Source organism: Mauremys reevesii, linkage group 10 (genome assembly GCF_016161935.1).
Source record: "Mauremys reevesii isolate NIE-2019 linkage group 10, ASM1616193v1, whole genome shotgun sequence".
Classification (NCBI taxonomy): domain Eukaryota; kingdom Metazoa; phylum Chordata; order Testudines; family Geoemydidae; genus Mauremys; species Mauremys reevesii.
This window is the reverse complement of record NC_052632.1, coordinates 36,097,904-36,116,794: the sequence shown is the minus strand read 5'-3', so window position 1 is coordinate 36,116,794 and position 18,891 is coordinate 36,097,904. Positions and strand designations below refer to the sequence as shown.

At 40.3% G+C, this 18,891-nt stretch overlaps 1 protein-coding gene across 17 annotated transcripts in view; it reads left to right on the top strand.

Annotated features, from left to right (window-relative positions):
* The window catches only part of PEAK1 (pseudopodium enriched atypical kinase 1), a 261,455-nt gene that overhangs the window by 4,547 nt on the left and 238,017 nt on the right, over positions 1 to 18,891 (top strand). For 12 of the 17 annotated variants that reach the window (XM_039493412.1, XM_039493401.1, XM_039493403.1 and 9 more), the window contains exon 2: positions 6,986 to 7,018. The exons of the other annotated variants lie outside the window; for them this stretch is intronic. The gene's annotated coding sequence lies outside the window, so the exon portion shown is untranslated. The remainder of the gene's footprint in view (positions 1 to 6,985; positions 7,019 to 18,891) is intronic. 17 annotated transcript variants of the gene reach the window in all.

Here is an 18,891-nt window from a genome sequence, read left to right as displayed (position 1 = left end):
ACACACATTCTTGTATAGTAATGAAAACTCAGACTTCACAGCAGGAAATAAAACTGATTAGTCTAGTTTAATTGTCAATGCCAAGTGAAGTATATAACAAGTAAACAGCATAAATGGTGAAGTGAAAATATTATTTTATGTTAATATGCCAGAGATGTTGGTGACACAAGTAAAGAATTTATATTTTTAATCGGTATCTTCAGCAGTTCTATCTAGCTGTCCAATATTATAATTGTGTATCATAATAAAAATAAATTGTGGTTTGGTGTTGGTGGTCTGCTGTAACCGCAGATTGGCTGATTAGTTGAAATGTGCATAAAGCCAAGTTGGGCAGTGGGAATGGTTCTGAGGTTAGTATCTTTTTTGTAAAGATCCATCTACCATACAAAATTTACCATGTTAAGGAAATAAGTTAAAACAGCAGCAGTGCAAATATTATAATGTGGTCTGGTTTTGCCTGTGTAGATGGGACTAAGTTGGCTTATATTTACAGAACTGTGCTTCGTTTCTGGAACCCCTTCACCACTGTTCTGTGCCCTGTGTGGTTATTTACACCAGTATAAAATGACACTAAGTCAGGATGGTTGTGTTTTACACCCATTTTGCATTCAGAATATGTGAGGTAACCATGAACTGGACTCCTGTTCTTCTGAGGGCTGACATATCCTAGAAAATTAGGTTGACCTAGCTACATTGCTGAGGGTTATGAAAAATCCACCCTTGAGAGTCTTAGTCCAGGTCTACACTTACAAGTTTACAGTGGCAATGCTGTATTGGTACAGCGGTACCGCTGTGAGAGCACTTGTGTAGCTGCGTTATGCTGATGGGTGAGAGATCTCGTGTCAACATAAAATCAGCTCAACAAGGGGCGGTAGCTCAGTCAATGGGAGAGCGTCTACTGCCAACATAGCGCTGTGCATACAAGCCCTTATGCTGGCAAAATTTATGTTGCTTAGGGTTGTGGTTTTTTTTTTTTTTTTTCAGACCCCCTGAATGACAAAAGTTTTGCTGATATAGGTGCTAAAGTAGGCATGGCCTTAGTTAAGCTAACCTAAGCCATGGTGTAGACCAGGGGTTGGCAACCCTTAAGTGGTGGTGTGCCAAGTCTTCATTTATTCACTCTGATTTAAGGTTTCACGTGTCAGTAATACATTTTAACATTTTTAGAAGGTCTCTTTCTATAAGTCTATAATATATAATTAAACTATTGTTGTATGTAAAGTAAATAAAGTTTATAAAATATTTAAGAAGCTTCATTTAAAATTAAATTAAAATGCAGAGCCCCTGGACCGGTGGCCAGGACCCGGGCAGTGTGAGTGCCACTGAAAATCCGCTTGTGTGCTGCCTTTGGCACCCGTACCATAGGTTGCCTACCCCTGGTGTAGACTGTGCTAGGTTGAGGGAAGATTTGTTGTTGTTGTTGTTTTAGCTACCGCTTCTTGGAGAGATGGATTTACTGCAGTGTCTGAAGAACTTTTTCCATCGTTGTAGTAAGTGTCTAAACTACAGTGGTGCAGTTGCAGCATTTCCACTGTAGACATGACATGGAGGGACTGTGTTATGATGCTGCAGTTCCCTTTTAATCTGTATTCTTGTTCTGATCTGTTTGTAATCTGGATTGACTATGGCCTCAGCCCTAGAAAGGCATCCATCCACACGAACTCTACACCCCTGCAAGTCTTACTGAAGTCAGTCCAACCCCCACATGGATGGATCCCATACCAAGATCATGGCCTATGTCTGTTATGTATGGGCCTAGTTTTCAATGAGTTTTTTTTTAACAGTGTTGGTATGAGACTCTGATGGGTTGCAGTTAATAAAATTATGATGGGACCAAATGGGCAACATTACAATAGCTGCAACTGTACTGTGGTCACTAGTGGTGTACCTCTGTGCTCAGTTAGGCATCTTTTAAAATTAAATAAATATTATAAACAGTGTGGGTGAGGTAATATCTTTTATTGGCTCAACTTCTGTTGAGAGAGACTAGCTTTTGGTTTTCTGCTTAGTCCAGTAAAAGAGATTACCTCACCCATCTTGTGTCTCTAATATCCGGGGACCAAGATGGTTAAAACACCACCGCATATTATAAAAAGTGTTTAACAGCATTAATCTGCTATGCATACATTAAAAATCTTTAAAATTCTTGATTATTTCTTATAGGGATTATTATTTTAACTGTCAGGGTCTTTAGAGCTGGGGATATTTTATTTATTGCATAGAATATGCATTTTTTTCACCATTTGAGTGTAAAAAAGGGGTATAAAATCTTTAAAAATGCTTTCCGTTCATATATATCTTGGAGATAGTCAAGTGGACTTTTTGAATAATAATATCTAAAAATCCTTTTATATTATATGCCATGATTATATGCCATGTTTCATGTGAGAGCAAGGCCTCAAGGTTAAGTTATAAACTCAAAAATCTGTTGTCAGCAGTTACATTTTAAAAAACAAAAAGATGGAATATAGTGTTGCTGACAGTGCCGATTTCAAGAAGACAGATCAATTTCATTGAAGTATTAGAAATGCACTAAATGGATAAAAAGGAAGTCCGTGATCACAATGCAGGCTGCTAACAAAACTTAATAAGATGTGATCCTTTAGGCATCATTTCAATCAGGGTCTTAAATAATAGTCATGCTATTCTGGAAAATGAAGTGACTAGCCCAAAATTTGCAGCCCAGAGCCCTTTGATTCCCTGCCGCGGCCAGGATTCAAAGGGCTCTGGGCTGCCCACAGAACGCCGTGTGCTGGGGATTTAGAATCCCCCTGCGGGCCGCACAGTGAGGCTCCGCAGGCCGCATGTTGTACAGGCCTGCTATAGTGCATATATCAAGATTGTTTAACAGTCTTTTAATTTAGAGGATGTTTTAAAGACTGGACAAAAATTAATCTTCAAGTAATACCATGTTATGAAAGACAAACTTAGAAATATAGTGAGAAAGTATTAGTGCGGGAGTCTTCCACTAAAGGATTAGTTATTGTACAGTATTGTGCTATCCATTTTTGAAGCCAAACTCCTCATAGATTCTCTTTCCACTCCTCCCCTCATTTTCTAGGATAGATAGTACTGCTTAAGATTGCACAATGTGTCCTGTGTGTGTTTGAACTCTGAAAGTATGTATCTAGTGAGCGTGACTCTCTCTCTCTCACTGCCTAGAATGATCCACGGAGAAGATAAGTTTATTTAACAGCTTCTGTATTATAAACCAGAAATGTTTTTAGAAACAGGGAGATTACTGATAGGGAAGGTGCAGATAATTTAGTAAATAAGAAGCCTCTGGAAAGGAAGGGATTCACATGTAACCAATTGTTACAAGTGTTTATACAAAATAAGGCTCTGATCCTGCATAGACTTATGCTCTATGGGTAATTCCACTGCAGTCAATGGAACTATTCACATAAAGGAGAATAAAAGTTTTTATTGTTGATTTTTTTTCTCAAAGAAACAGACAATGAAAGATACAAAAAGACAGTGCATGTGTGTAAGTCTTTGTATGACTGGAGCCTAAATATTAAATGATACTTTATAACATTAGATCAGCAAAATTCATTTTTTCCAGATAAAAACTGTGGTACTGTATTTTATTTATTAGCATGTATTTGGGCTGAAAGGATTGGAACATCACTTTGAATTTATGCCCCCCCCCCCCAAAGGCATGAAGATACATTATGAAGCTATCATTAATGTATTTCTCTTGTAATCATAATATATTAAGAACACTATGTCTAGGTTATTTTATGGTGAGACAGTTCATTTTTGTAAACCAGCACCTCTTGATGCTTTGGAAAGATAATTTGGGATATTCAGGAAGCAAAGATGTGTTAGGGCAGGGGTTCTCAAACTGAGGGTCATGAGGTCATTACATGGGGGGGGGGTTGTGAGCTGTCAGCCTCCACCTCAAACCCCGCTTTGCCTCTTGCATTTATAATAGTGTTTGTTTTTAAATTATAAGGGGGGGTCGCACTCAGAGGCTTGCTGTGTGAAAGGGGTCACCAGTACAAAAGTTTGAGACCCACTGTGTTAGGGCAAAGCCCACTGGAACCTGAAGTGTACCAGCACCTATGAGTTCCTATTGGTAAGACCTTGTAAAATGAAGGTAATATTCCTGTTAGAGAGATTGTCAAGACAGGCTGACTGAAACGTGCAGAGCTTAAAGTGCACTTCATTATTTCTCTGTAATCTTCATTGGTGGGGGTAGCTATATCAGTTTTATCTCACTCCAATAACCTGTTGGTGTGTGGGTGGTGGTTGTGTTCATGGTTTCTTAAAAGTTAGCTCTATATATCTTCTTAGAGTAGGAGAGAATTTCTCTCAAGGGTTATTCTTTTATGAGAGTTGTTAATAAGGTGCTGCACCATAAAGAATGCTATTCTGTAGCATTCAGAGTACTCCTGCTTAGCCTTAGATAGAGAGATACTGATAGTAACAGTTGCCATGAAAAACCTTCTGCGACAGCTTTAAGGTAAAATTGAAAAGGTTTTAGACAGATTCCTCAGCTTCAGTGGAGCTTTAGTCATGGTAAGTTCATGCTGTGTTCCTTGTAATTTTTTCTTCTTGTTGGAATGTGAGAAGTATCTGATCATTTCTGTTGTTTGCGCAATCACTTTCAATAGGAATAGTTGAATCAGTTGCTTTTCTCATTGGTGTTATCTTTGTGCATTTGTATGGTATTTAGTGAATACATTCTTTAAATGCTACATTGCAAATCTTAGTTGATTTAATACTGTAAACAGCAAGAAGTGGTGCATTTTAAAAATCAAATTACCCAGTATCCACCTTGTTGTTTATTTTACAAGCAATTAACAAGCTCTTTATTGTGTAATGGTGAAAACATTGCAGTCTTTCCCCTTCTCTGTCCTTTGCAGGTGAACTTCACTGCTTATATTTTACATTATCTTTATCAGTTTAAATCAACAGAGCTATTGCTGAATGATAGAGATAACCAACACTGAGATCTTTTGAAGCTAAATTTGCAGATTAAGGAGAAATACTGTGTTGAAACATGTTGAAATGGATAACCAGCACAATCCGAATGCTCTGTATGATCTACAGTCTGTATGTTCCTATAAAGAGGAGATAATGAAAAATACTAAATAGTAATGTTATAAAGCATTTCTCCCCTACTGCCAGAGCACTCGAGGAGATGCATAAGTATAATATAATTCAAATGTGAAATCACAATATAAAGATGAAACAAAAATGGTCCCCACCCAAAAAAGCCGTATAATTTAAAAATGAGAAAGGGGGCAGAGGTTTCACATAAGCTTTTTTAAATTTCATTGCTTTTTATTGTTTCTAATGTGAGTTCCTGCAATTGCTTGCTTATTGTACAACATAACCTAGCTATGTACAAAGCTGACATATAAATGTCTTGATATGGAATTGTATAGGATGAAGTTGTGAACATCTAAACAAAATAAAAATCTGTGGAATATAGAAGAAAACACATAACATTAATTCATCACAAGGATATCTTCAGTGCCAGGCATTATTTAGGAAGAGGGCTATCAATTCAGGAAACAGCTATTGATGCAGTGATATACATGTAATACTTTCTGATTTATTTATTTTTAATTACACTGGTTACCACAGTTAGTTTGCTTTTAATTTGGATAAAATTGCTAGCACAAAAAGAATGAAGGAAAAAAATCTATTAAAAGATAAGAAAATAGTGCTGGCTTTTATAATTGCAGTGACAGTGTAGTCGCAAATGGCTGAGTCATGTATGAAAGATTTATTGTGCAAGTGAAATGATTAAAAATAAGTATCATTAGATAAGCAACAGAGTGCTGCACTGTTTCAAAAGTCACGATAGGGTTCCATTTTTAGTGCACTCATTATAGAATGGTGGGCATCAGAGTTACAGCAGCATCGCATCAAAGGCAACTTCTCCAGAGTAGGATATGTTCTTTTCAAAAGTAACTAATATGCATGAGTTAAATTGATTCTAAATCATTTGAATCAATTTCATTGCAATCAAATGTCAGTCTCTTCAATTATCAGTTTTTAATGGTTGTCTTTAAAAGAAAAAAAAGTCTTATTTCAAAACTGGTGTGGTGGGAACATCTCCAATTGTCATCCAAGATTTTTTTTTTCTTTGCTTTTTATTGACATGACCAGAAATCTACCTTCACTTAATTTCTAATTGGCTATGTATCTGTCTATTTTTAGGGATTTCTAAAATTAATTTGGTATCTAAAATTAGTGCACTTTAGTTGATATTTGTTTTAAATGCCTTGATTTATCTCCCCATGACACTTTGTTCTCCTCATCTTCATTATCACAGGAAGTATAATATTCTTTTAAGGAGTAGTGATTCTGCATGAGATCCAATTTTTATATATATATAAAAATAGAGAGAGAGAGAGGCACCTACCTCGCTTTTGGAGATGGATAGCAAAATATCTGCCCCACTTCTGCGATATTTTTAAGGAGTTGTGAAATTCTTTCTGACTAGCGTTAAAAGTACAAGCAAGGCACAGCACCTGCAATTAGCACCAGTCAGTCTGGGAATTATTGGTTTCCCATGGTATTTATTACCAAGCCATCAATCTGTATCTCTTAACAGTTTCTTCTCCAACAGTATTATTTTGTTGTGAGTGGTGGCTTTCTGATCAAGTTCAGAATGGAAAATTGTCAGACCATGGGGTGTGTGTGTGTGTGTGTGTGTGTCAAACTGCTTAATTTGGGGTGACAAACTTAAAAATATGAGCAGACTATCACAATTACATAAGGATCCTTCCCTAGGCTGGTAATGAGCACATAGTGACTGGTGGTTGTGTGTAGCAGTGATATTTCAGTTTCAGATCCTTGGGTGAAAATGACTCTGCCTGTCAAAAGCAAAGAAATATTCAAAGACAAAGAGAGAAAGTGGTGTGTTTCTCTGCTTGAAGTTTAATGCAGGTGTGTTGTCTAAACTGCTATAAATTTAGTCTGAATAAAGGAAAATGTACTGAAATACAAGTTTTTCTTTTTTCAGGGGAGAAGAGAAGGAAAGCTTCTCATTAGAAAGGTAATTATCTTCAAAATGCTACTCTGCAGCTTATTCCATCCCTAAAAGACAAGTTTAATTGTGGATACAGGGATCTGTGATAAACATGTATTTTGGATAAACAATACACAACGTGAAAATAGGGGAAGTGTTGTTTTGTCTGCCCAATTAAGGCATGTTTGAATAAATTATTTTTTTTTGCATATTTTTTTAAAAGGAATAATTCTCCCAGGCTTTGTGCTGTTCATTACATAATCTTTATGCTTTTATAGTTTTAAGCATATGGGAATATTTATTTCATTGATAGACAGCAAAACATCCCAAGTTTTACAGGATATTTCTATACTTCTGAATTTTGAAGAACTATTCCCCAGTGTTCGTGTAAGAGACTTTCTAAATATCTGCTGTTCTGAGTAGAAAAGACTTGTTTGTTCCTAGTAGTTTCAGATTTCTAAATAGTTATTTGGAATTTAGTGCACCCAAAGCTTAAGAATGAAAAAAGCTGAAAAAATGTAGTGGCACAAAGAATAAAATTATTTTCAATAAATTACTCTGCATTTTCATCAACATGCATACTAATTGTGCTTTTGCTCTGATTAGGGTTTTTATGTCTAATTTATTGCTATTGAATCACAGTTCTTGGCCTGTGAGACAGAGGCTCATCTATAAAATAAGATGGTTGAAATATCCAATGTTCAGTGGTGGATTTAGAGTTAGTAGGGCCCTGTGCTCAGTTTAATTTTTGGGGCCCCTCCTTGGGACCCAGCCAAGAAAAATAACATTCTCTCTTATCTCCCCTTCCCTCCCCTGCCACCGTTTTCATTCTTTTTTTTCTTCATCCTCTTCCTATAAGTAAAAGGAAGTAAATGAAAATGAAGTGAGGTATCTTGATTGTTTTTGTAGTCTAACTTATTTTTCCACAGACCACTTGAAAATTGCTGAGGGTCTCGGTGGACTACTTAATTATCTTTATAAATATTGTTTGTACCATTAGCTAACTATTGTAAAGCACTTTGGATAAGAGCACTTTATTTAAAAAAAAAAAAAAAGTAAAAAAAAATTTGGGTGTGGGGTTTGGCCACTCAGAGGTGCTGGAGGGGGCTCAGGGCTGGGGATGCAAGGTCTGGGAGGAAGTTAGGGTGCAGGAGCAGGCTGGGGTTGGAGTACAGGGTCTGGTCAGGAGTTAGGGTGCGGGAGGTGACTCAGGGCTGGGGCAGGAGTTGGAGTGTGGAGCGCTTACCTGGGGCAGCTCCCATTTGGTGCAAGGGGTGCAGGTGGGGATGTCTGTGGGGGGTGCAGGAGTCAGGGCATGGGCTGTGGGGAGAGTGCAGGAGTCAGGGCTGGAGGTGTGGGCTGGGGTCATGGGGGTACTCCCTGCCCCACCCCTGCCCAGAGTGGCTCACAGTAGGGGGCTGGAGGGGGGGAGTGCAGGGGCCCTGTCTTTACTCTGCCACACCCTGATTCCACCCCCTTCCCAAGCTCCGCCCCCACCTCTTTTCTGTCTCCTCCCCCGAACGCACTGCAGCCCCTCTCCTCTCCTCTCTCTCCCTCCCAGAGCGACCTGAGCACCAGTAAACAGCTGTTTGGTGGCAGGGAAGCGCTGAGAGGGAGGGGGAGGAGTGGGAATGCGGCATGCTTGGGGAAGAGGCGGGGGAGGGGGAGGGGGAATTTCGCTGCCAGTGGGTGTGGAGCCTGCAGCAGGAGCCTCAGGAGCCGGCAGGGCCAAGCTTCTGCCCCGGCAGCTGCCTGGCCCTGGGACCCCCTGTTGTTGGGGGGTGCCCATGCAAGGGCACCCTCTGCTTTAGTGCATATCCACCTCTGCCAATGTTGTAAGTAAAGCTAAAATCTGGATTTTGGCTGTAAGCCCTTTTTGGGATGTGCGGGGCAGAGACTTCAAAAGAGAGTGTTTCCCTTTTGGTCCATGTGCTGAAAGTCCCATGGGTTGCGAGTGAAAGATTGCCTCTGGCTTACTGGATATTTTAGACCAACGCTGTACGACTCCTGTTGATTCTTAGAACTTCAATTATTTTGTGTGTACTTCTAATAATTGTTGCAAATATTCTTTACAGTCTTTCTTATGTATGGATTAAATTTGTTGGGATCAGTGTCTGCAAAATGATGAAGAGTGTTGAAGTTTCATTGATGGTTAATAAATTACTCTGGAGCATGCATTTGTGGTGTCCACACTTCTAGTAATTCAGATTGGAGAGGATTTTCAAAATAACTTGGATACATGTTTGTTCTTTATAGAAAATCATGTTTTATTCATTTTTAAAGTGCAGTACATTTTCATATTTGTGAAAGGTAGCCTGTAATTTTTAATTCTATAATTGAAGTGGGGCTCTGAGGTTTCAGTATCTTTTGCTGATATTGAAATAGGTGTAGCATGAGCATATATGTCAGAACATATTTTAAACCTTGATTATCATTATCAGACACAAAGATCAACAAGTGTTCCGTCTTTCTCAATATCTACATTTGTGATAATATGGAGAAAATAGAATCTGTTTTAACCATTGATTATAAGGGGAGACTTTTATTACATGGGCTCTTCTCCTAATGCAATTGCCTTCATGTGCATTCAAAAAGAAAAATATATTTGAGTTCAAGTACTGTAGTCTTGCATATATATCTTACTGCAATAGTCTGTTGGAGGCTGCTGTTCTTAATAATTTTTTCTTGTAATGAATGTTGTTAAAGTTCTGGGCTGAAATATGTGGTTAATTCTTGTTGTCTATATAGTAGAATGAAGCCATCTTTATCTATACAGCAATACTGCACACATAATGGTAGAGAAAGTTCCCTGCAGTGTCTTGTCAGTGTGCCTCAAACCTCACCTGGGAGAATAACAATTTGTGATTAAGGTGATGGGGACTGGGTTCAATTCCTTTTCTGCCGCAGACTACTGGTGTGATCTTAGACAAGTCACTTAATTTCTTTGTGCTTCAATTCAAAACCCCTGCAAAATGGGGTAAAAATTATTTTCTCCCACTACTTGCCTGTGGTCATAGAATCATAGAATCATAGAATTCAAGATCAGAAGGGACCATTATGATCATCTAGTCTGACCTCCTGCAAGATGCAGGCCACATAAGCCGATCCACCCACTCCTTAGCAAGTGACCCCTGCCCCATGCTTCGGAGGAAGGCGAAAAACCTCCAGGGCCATTGCCAATCTTCCCTGGAGGAAAATTCCTTCCCGACCCCAAATATGGCGGTCAGCTGAACCCCGAGCATGCGGGCAAGACTCTCCAACCAAACCCTCTGGAAAAGGTTATATCATACCAGGCACTTAATTGACCTATTGACTAAGCCCGTTATCCTATCATACCATCCCCTCCATAAACTTATCTAGCTTAATCTTAAAGTCCTGGAGGTCCTTCGCCCCCACTGTTTCCCTCGGTAGACTGTTCCAGTATTGCACTCCCCTGATGGTTAGAAACCTTCGTCTAATTTCAAGCCTGAATTTCCTGACTGACAGTTTATATCCGTTCGTCCTCGTGTCCACATTAGCACTGAGCTGAAATAATTCTTCTCCTTCCCTGGTATTTATCCCTCTGATATATTTAAAGAGTGCAATCATATCTCCTCTTATCCTTCTTTTGGTTAAAGAAAACAAACCGAGCTCCTCAAGTCTCCTTTCATACGAAAGGCCTTCCATTCCTCGGATCATTCTAGTGGCCCTTCTTTGTACCTGTTCCAGTTTGAATTCATCCTTCTTAAACATGGGAGACCAAAACTGCACACAATACTCCAAATGAGGTCTCACCAACGCCTTATATAACGGGACTAGCACCTCCTTATCCCTACTAGAAATACCTCGCCTAATGCAACCCAAGACCGCATTAGCTTTTTTAACGGCCACATCACATTGCCTACTCATAGTCATCTTGCGATCAACCAGGACTCCTAGGTCCTTCTCCTCCTCCGTTACTTCCAACTGGTGCGTCCCCAGCTTATAACTAAAGTTCTTGTTAGACATCCCTAAGTGCATAACCTTACACTTCTCACTATTGAATTTCATCCTGTTACTAATACTCCAGTTTACAAGGTCATCTAAATCTCCCTGGAGAATATCCCGATCCTCTTCCGAATTGACAATACCCCCCAACTTGGTGTCATCCGCAAACTTTATCAGCCCACTCCTACTCTTGGTTCCCAGGTCAGCAATAAATAGATTGAATAAAATCGGACCCAAAACCGAGCCTTGAGGAACTCCGCTGGTAACCCCCCTCCAACCGGACAGTTCCCCCTTCAATACTACCCTCTGCAGTCGACCCTTTAACCAGCTCCTTATCCACCTCTGGATTTTCATTTCGATCCCCATCTTTTCCAATTTAACCAGTAATTCTTCATGCGGTACCGTATCAAACGCCTTACTGAAATCCAGATATATGAGATCCACCGCATTTCCCTTGTCTAAAAAATCTGTTACTCTCTCAAAGAAGGAGATCAAGTTGGTTTGGCACCATCTACCTTTCGTAAATCCATGCTGTAATCTATCCCAGTTGCCATCGGCCTCATGCTCCGGAACCACTCTCTCTTTTAAGATTTTTTCCATGACTTTGCATACTACAGATGTTAGACTAACAGGCCTATAATTCCCCGGGTCACTTTTTTTCCCCTTCTTGAATATAGGAACTACATTAGCTAATCTCCAGTCAGTCGGTACAATCCCCGAATTTAGGGATTTATTAAAGATTATCGCTAACGGGCTAGCAATATCCCTCGCCAATTCCCTTAATATTCTAGGATGAAGATTATCCGGGCCCCCCGATTTACTTCCGTTAAGCTGTTCAAGTTTGGCTTCTACCTCAGATACCGTAATGTCTACCCCCATATCTTCATTCCCATCGATCCCTCTATCACTATTCCTTAGCCCTTCATTAGCCTCATTAAAGACCGAGGCAAAGTATTCGTTCAGATATTGTGCCATTCCAAGATTATCCCTAATCTCCACTCCATGTAAAGTTTTAAGCGGTCCCACTTCTTCTTTCTTGGTTTTCTTCCTATTTATATGGCTAAAAAACCGTTTGCTATTGGTTTTAATCCCCTTCGCTAGGTCCATCTCCACTCGTCGCTTTGCCTTTCTCACAGCTTCCCTGCACCCTCTGACCTCAATAAGGTAGGTTTCCTTGCTGATCCCTCCCATTTTCCACTCCTGGTACGTTTTCTGTTTTTTCTTAATGACCCCTCTAAGACGCTTGCTCATCCAGCTCGGTCTAAAACTGCTACCTACGAGCCGTTTCCCCCTTCTCAGGATACATGCCTCTGACAACTCCTGCAACTTCAACCTGAAGTAACCCCAGGCGTCATCTGCCCTTAGATCCCTAAATATGTTAGCCCAGTCCACTTCCCTAACTAGTCGCCTTAATTTAGTAAAATTAGCCCTTTTGAAATCATACACCCTAGTCTCAGATGCACTATTGATTATCCTCCCATTTATTTGGAAACGAATTAGCTCATGATCACTCGAGCCAAGGTTGTCCCCTACAACAATGTCCTCAACAAGGTCCTCGTTACTCACCAAAATCAAATCTAAAATGGCATCCCCCCTCGTCGGTTCAGCCACCACTTGATGAAGGAATTCATTAGCTATCACGTCTAGGAAAAGCTGAGCCCTATTATTATTACTAGCATTTGTTTCCCAATCTATATCCGGGAAGTTAAAGTCCCCCATGATCAAGCAGTTCCTATTAGTGTTTACCTCCTTAAAAACATTAAAGAGCTCTCTATCCATCTCTAAGCTAGATCCTGGCGGTCTATAGCACACCCCAATCACCATCCTGGATGAGGCTCTGGTAGTTTTCTTCCCCAATGTGACCATTGCCCAAACAGACTCTGTATTGTCCATTGCAGCGCTAGTTATCTCATTACATTTTACCTCATTATTGATATACAGTGCTACTCCCCCACCTTTAACCTTTGCATCGGTCTTTCCTAAACAGCACATACCCTTCCATACCTGTACTCCAGTCATGGCTACCGTTCCACCATGTTTCTGTTATTCCTACGATATCCGGTTTCAATTCCCGGACCAGGAGCTCCAGTTCCTCCATTTTGTTACCTAAGCTTCTCGCATTGGTGAACAAACATCCTAATTTTTCCTGTTGGGCCCCTCTCACTCTTTTCACCCAACTCGGTAGGGACACAGTACTTCCAGTATGACTTGTAGATCTAGAATCTGTCCCCCCCCTCTTCCTTACACGTAACTGCCCCCCTCTGGCTATATCTGTTGTTATCTTGTTGTCCTCACTCCCAATGTGAAAATTTGGCGTGGAGAGCACTAGGACCTCTCCCGACCGTCTCCCCCCAGTGTCTAGTTTAAAGCTCTTTTAATCAGATGAGCCAGCCTCCCTCCTAGAAGTCTACTTCCTTCCCTACTTAGGTGGAGCCCATCCCTTGAGAACAGTTGTCTGTCCCCAAAAGCCTCCCAGTGCCCATACATCCCAAAGCCCTCCTTGTAACACCACTCCCTCAGCCAACTATTAATCGTCACGATCCTCTCACCCCTTTGGCGCCCTTCCCTAGGGACAGGTAGAATCCCACTGAAGATCACCTGAGCCTCAATTTCCTTGAGCGTCTTACCCAACCTGGCATAGTCTCCCTTTAGTCTGTTTAGACTGTAAAATCTTCAGGGCAAGGATTGTCTCTTACAGTGTGCAATTACTGTGTCTACCAGAATAAGGCCCCAATGTAAGATGGGGCTTCCATGTACTACTGTAATGATAAAAATTACCAGAAGGGACAAATGCTAGAGATGAGACTCCTGCTTCCATGATCAATTCAGTGCTTTGGAGACTAACAGTTTGGGCTTCTTTTTTTGTTATCCTGTCTAGTGTCTGTTGGTCTGACTCACAAATCTATCATAATTGGCCATTGCTGCAGGCAGTGTCATGATAATATGAAAATCTGCAGTCTTCATATGATTTTTGGAAGCAAGACAGGCAGACTCCTGCATACAATACCCTAAAAAAGGATGAGCCAGTGTTTAGGACCCTAGCCTGGCACTTGGAAGAGTGAATTTGATCTATCACAGACTTCCTGAGTGATTTTGGGCAAGTCACTTAGTCTCCCTTGTGCCTTTGTTTCCCATCTGTAAAATGGGGCTAATAGTACTTCCTTATGTCACAGGGGTGTTGGAAGAATAAATATATTAAAAACTGAGATTCTGTGATAATGCCAATATAGGCGCATTAAGTAGATACCTAGACTAGTGAGAGCTGCAAGCTCAGTTACCATGAGTTCTAGTTCCAGCTCTTTGCCTTTAACAACTTGTATTATGAGCCAAGGTCTGATACCTTGGGAGAAGGAGGGAGTAACTATCATTCACCACTTTTCCAGATAAAATAACAGAGAGCTTGCATAAGGTCACTTCAGGCAAAGCTGGGAATGGGACCTAAGATCTCTGATTACAGTCCCATCCACTTTGCAACCCAGTCTTTTGGAAAGAGTACATTAAATTAGGTGCCTGTGTAACCCACCCTAACAAGTGTGGTTCTTTGTGTCATCCTTGAGCAATTAGGCCACATATAGAGGTTTTTTTCTCTGCTGCTACTTCCATGCTAAGTTATTTGGTTCATTAGTTCAAGTGGTAAAGGCTTATGTTTTTACAGCCTCAGATGCTAGGTTCAGGTCCCCACATGCCCTAAACAGAAGCATTGTTACATTTGGCTGTGCTGCCTACAGCCACTAAGACCATGATCTACTCCCAGAGCCAGGAACAGAACCCATGAATCATGATGCCCAGCCTTTGCTGTGTCACCAGTACTTGTGTAACCCAGTGGCAGAGTGTGTGGTGTCTCCCCATGCATGAGCTGGTCTTCATAGAGAATTACAGCGTGTTTTCCCATCACTACTTACTCCTATAATGGAAGTATAGGAGGCCGGTGCTGTGGATCTGTAAGTTGTGGGTTCAAACGCTGCCTGATGAACCCATATGGCGTCGAAGAAATACATGCATAAATGTTAGTGTAAGTACCCTGGAGTAATCTTCCCCTTATCCCATCATCTGAGGTCAGGTCATCATGCAAGCATCCACCATCTTTGTCTGTCTGCGGGAGCACTAAGGTACACCAGCTTACCATCATCTTTGATGCAATCCACCCTTTACTTCCTTGGCTTTCCTCAGAATCTCTTTCCTACCACTGTCTCATGCTAAGCTATCTTCACCAGGTCCTCTTCATTCACCCTTTGTAGCTGACTAACCACTGAAGTCATGCTTCCTGGATTTTGTCAGCCAGCAGAGACTTCGGAGTAATCATTGGAATTATTTTATGTTGTGAAATATTATATGTAGAAGTGAATTGCAATGTTGTATGTGACATGTCCTTCCATATTCTTTATGAAAAAATCCTTATGATATGAATATGACATAACTGAGATATACTTTATGCAACAGAAAAGCTTCAAAAACAGACTCCAATGAGAAACTGCTGAGCTGGAATTGATATGCAAACTAGATACAATCAACTTAGGCTTGAATAGGGACTGGGAATGGCTGAGCCATTACAAACATTGAATCTATCTCCCCTTGTAAGTATTCTCACACTTCTTATCAAACTGTCTGTACTGGGCTATCTTGATTATCACTTCAAAAGTTTTTTTCTCTTACTTAATTGGCCTCTCAGAGTTGGTAAGACAACTCCCACCTTTTCATGCTTTCTGTATGTGTGTATATATATCTCCTCATTCTATGCATCTGAAGAAGTGGGCTGTAGCCCACGAAAGCTTATGCTAAAATAAATTTGTTAGTCTCTAAGGTGCCACAAGTACTCCTGTTTTTTTATGCAAGATGGCTCATGTGAGATCATTGGAAAGATTATGATTTGCTGAATGCGATTATCCTATTTGTATGCATGTATCATTTCTGTATCTGAAATTAGGAATATTGACTATATATCTGTATTTCAACTATGCTACTTTGGGTGATGCCCACTGCCAACACTTCAGGGACAACAATGGAAAAGCCAGACAGGGCGGATGGCCCATCAACAAGGACAATGGACTGTAAAAAACCTTAGTCTTCCTGTGAACCTGTGGGTCAGCCTGTGAAGAATAGCTACAAAGGCCCTACAGAGTCAGGTGGCCTTGTCACCTGATACTAAAACGTTACCTGGGACTTCTTGTAACTTTCCACTGTAAGGGAAGGGGGGTCAAACTAGGAAACAAAGGACTCCCGCCTTTTGCAAATCCTATTTAAGGGAGGAGAGTGAGGTAATCCGAGGTGGTCAGTTCTCCTCTGCTACCCAGCCCAAGATGACTGCTGGAAACAACTAAGACTGAACAGGGGAAAAGAACTGGGCCCAGGCTGGAAGGGTGTCTGGCCTGTGAAGAAGATTATTAGAACCACACTTAGGGTGAAACTTGAATGTAACCAGTTTCTTTAGTGTATTAAGCATAGTTTGCATGCTCTGTTTTATTTTCTTAGAAATCTGCCTTGTTCTGTCTGTTACCACCGTATCTATTTAAAATACACCTGTTATAGTTAATAAATTTATTTGTAGTTTATAATATAACCCAGTTTATGTGATTTCTAATTTGAGAGGGGTGAGAAATTGTGCATACCCTCTTCCACGTTGAGGGAAGAGGCAAATATAATATATCTTTGGGTCTGTACTCAGATGGAGGTGGACATCTGAGTACTGGAGCAAGTCCCTTAAGCTGAGTCTTCCCAGAGCTGATCTGTAGCTGGATGTGGCCCTGCCTGTGTGTGTGTTAGAGGAGGTTTTAAGAGCCTGGCTCAGCAAGACAGGTAAAAGGTAGACTCAGTGGTATCTCAGCACATCAGGTGACTTCCCCAAGAGGCCCAACCCATCACACTGTGCTAATATTTGTCTTACTGATGCTTTTTTAGTATTTGTATTTGATGAGAGTTGTCCATTTTAATAATAGGGATGTGGCAGATTTATGGCTCGTCTACACAATGCAGTAATGTGCACTACAGTGGTGTGATTTCTAAAGTACACTAATGTGTTGTACATTTATTAGTCCATGTAGACTCTGCTGGTGCGCAATAAAACTTCCTTAGTGCACTTTAAAGTAATGCTGTTTGAAACAGTATTAAGTTTAAGTGCACTAGAGGACCTTAAGTGCACACCTGCAGGGTCTACACTGACCAGTTAATGGGCAACATGTTGATCTTTAGAAATCACACCCTCTAGTGCACATTATCCCACTGTGTAGACAAGCACTAAATGTCCATCTCTTGAGAGCAGTGTGTTGGAGACTTTCCTGTAAATCCAGAGAGTGGAAGACCCTTTCAATATCAGCTTCAAAAAGGTTAGAGCTTGATTTAATGAACATTATCTTACCAGAAAGGAAGGTTCATTTGCAAAAGTACAACAGTAACGCTTGTTTGGAACTGGATGCTTCAGGGCATTGCTAATAAGCTATGGAACCTTTCACTTGTAGGTCACCACTTTGAATCCTGCCCAGCTCAACAGTGATTTAAAAGTTGTTTCCATCCAATGGATGTTTGGTATATTCTATTTGAGATAAATTTGTCTCTCATTTCTAATTCCCATACCACAAACTCATCACCATACTTCTGTCGGAGAAAAACTCAGTTCTCGCTTTTTCTTTGGGTGCAGCAAAATCAAATACTTTATTATTTCTCCAGTAATTACAATGGAGGGAGAGAGTGCCCTAGGACACAGGGTCGCCCCAGTCCCGAACAGGTCTCTCAACTGGTAAACAATTACAGCAAGCATTTATACCTTTGTTACAGACAATAACTAGCAATAATACAGACAATAATGAGCAACAACTGCATTTTGTTTATACATAAGCCATTCTGCTATCTTATTTTTCTCACTCCTAGAAGACACCAGCCTGCATATTTGGTTATCAGTACAAGGTCGTAATAACTTTTTACACATTTCTTTTCCTCTCGCCTCACACTATCCTTGCTTCTACAAGTCTCACGTCATTAGGGTTACAGCTGGCCTAACTCTTGCTAACTGACTGACATGCATTAAAATTCCCTTCAAATCCTTCTTAATTCTTTCCCTGCTTCCACACTCCCCACTTTTGTACTTCTAGTACAACAGATATTTTCAAATCTCTATTTGCATTAAACCATGGATTTCAGATTCTACAGCAGACATTTCAACCTTAGGGGTTTTCATTGGATGTAATGACAATGCATGATTAGCATGAACATGAATGGTATTACTATTATTACGTCTTTTACAACAACAATATAATCTTAAGCTAACTAACAACACTACAAACAATAACATTCCCATATAATATAATGGGGTTGTTGCACAATTTTGGTTACAAAGCACAATACATCAAACTTAGTACATAAAGTAGACACTCTATAAGCTGTATGAAAGGTATTCTTTTCAGCTTGATATATATTCTGAAGCATGTGAATTTGCCCTTGCAATTCAGAGATTCTTTGAACCTCTGGTAACAACGAAACCAAATTTTGAAACCGATCAGGCACTACTCTAGTCCAATTAAAATACACCTGAAATCTAAGAGCTACTTGTAACATTCTATCTGCAGGCCAGTAAATGATATAATTGCCTGCAGCAGTGGTAAGATTAATATGTATATCTTGCAATGTGATGGCTTTAACATACACACAGCTATCATTAGCTTGAAAAAGTGGGTGTCCTATCAGGGTAGTTCCTTGTCCTCTACCCTTCTAGCAAACGTTATCATGAACAGTGACAACTTCCCCTGGCTTCAGTTTATAGATACACTGAAGGGGTTCTAACAACCAAAATGTCCATTGACTCCCTATTCCTATCCAAAATGTCAGGTGTTATTCTAGGGACACTGACTATAAATCAGTTAGGTATATCAGGTGGTCTAATTTCCCAGATGTCTCGGTAAATAATTCAGTCCCACATTCATCCTCCCCATGGACCCGTCAGGATT